The following is a 1677-nucleotide window of genomic DNA, read 5'->3' on the forward strand; positions in this document are numbered from 1 at the left end:
AATTCCCTTTCTAGAGGGCAGATGGCCCTTTTCACCCTGTAAGTACACAGAGTGCTCTCCTTGAATACATTCCTAGAAACACTGAGCTACTATCATGTTCACATAGCTTCACATCAAGACAAGATAGGATGCCCTTTGAAGACAGAGCTAAGACCAACCCTACTTAAACAATCGCACTCTGTCCCCGGTCTAAAATAATCTGAGGTGCACTCTTTGTGCACGCGTCTGTGTGACCCTCCCAACCCCAAATGTCTGTGCACACAGTCCTACGCAGCAGTCTCCAAGCAAGCGGGGACAGCTGTCGGCCCACAGAACTATTTTGGTCGCAGGATAACACCAGCTATCCCAGAGGGCAGAGCCAACTTTCACACTTCAGACTTAGAGAGTCTCTAATGGAACAGTACGCCCCGCCACTGTGGGCAAGATCAACTTAAGCAAGGGGGAATTCCTCACTTTTCGTCTCCACCGTTGGATCACTGTGTGCACCTACGGCCCGGGAATGTGTTTTAAGACTATGATCTCAATGGATTTCAGGTGGTTTCCAGTGGAAGTGATACTATGTGTGTGTGTAGGTGGAAATTGCCTTTAACCCGAATTAGTCTGCGGATGATGATTATGAATTGAGAAGGAGGGGGGGGGGGGGGGGGCTCTCAACACAGACAGGAAACATAAAATGTAAACAAACTTTTTAATAATCTCCATGGAAACAACAGCGGGGGAAAAACTAAAACAAACAAAAAATAACATTTACAACGAGCATTGTGGTCTGGTCTTAAAATAAATATCACACCACTGATGTGTTAATTGTCTTTATATCTTAACATTTCCCAATTCCAACCAATGAAATGATCAAGCTGTGTTTGGCACCAAGCTAGTTATCCAAAATACAGATTAAGGAACTTTTATTTTATTCTAGAAAAATAGGCTATCCAAAGATATTCTGTAAAAAGGAGTTAAAAACCATACACATTGTTCGAGAAAAAAAAATAGAAATACAAAACAATACTACATGGGGCAGAAGGGGGGGGGGGCTACCATTCTCTCAGCAGTAGTCATAACAGCTTGTCATTTTAGCACAGAACCAGATGATGGCACAATTTGATACCAGTAGAAAATAGCCATATACACAGCTGCACACATGCATTTTGGACAATAAAAATGAACTCTATGAGAGCCAGTTCCTAAGGCATACAGCAGCTTGAATCTTCTAGCTTGGCTGTAAAAAAAATAATATATAATACAAATAATAAATTAATAGGCCTACCAGTTGCACAGACATGGATTACCCACTTAAGCCCTATACTTTGTTGTATTCATATAGCAAAGAAATAGCTGATGTACAAGCTCATAATGTGTGGGCTTGTAGATATGCTATTTCTCTATTTTTGAAACGTGTTTTAAAAGAAATTCACAAAATGTATATTTGAACATTTGCCTAAAATAGGGAAGCCAGGATTCATGTGGTTTATAATCCTGATCCTATTCCGAAAACTATCCTTCAGTGAAAGTCTGCCCTCAACACCAGCTTTTAGGTCAATAGCTACTGTCAGCGTTATCTGCATCACTTCAACATTTACGGTATTCATTTCTGCTTTTTCCTCCTGTAGAAGATTTAAATGAGTGACTGTAGAATGAGTCCTAGCTTGTAACCTACGTCTAACCAAACGTTTATCATTA

Source organism: Electrona antarctica, assembly GCF_951216825.1.
Source record: "Electrona antarctica genome assembly, chromosome: 19".
Taxonomy (NCBI): Eukaryota; Metazoa; Chordata; class Actinopteri; order Myctophiformes; family Myctophidae; genus Electrona; species Electrona antarctica.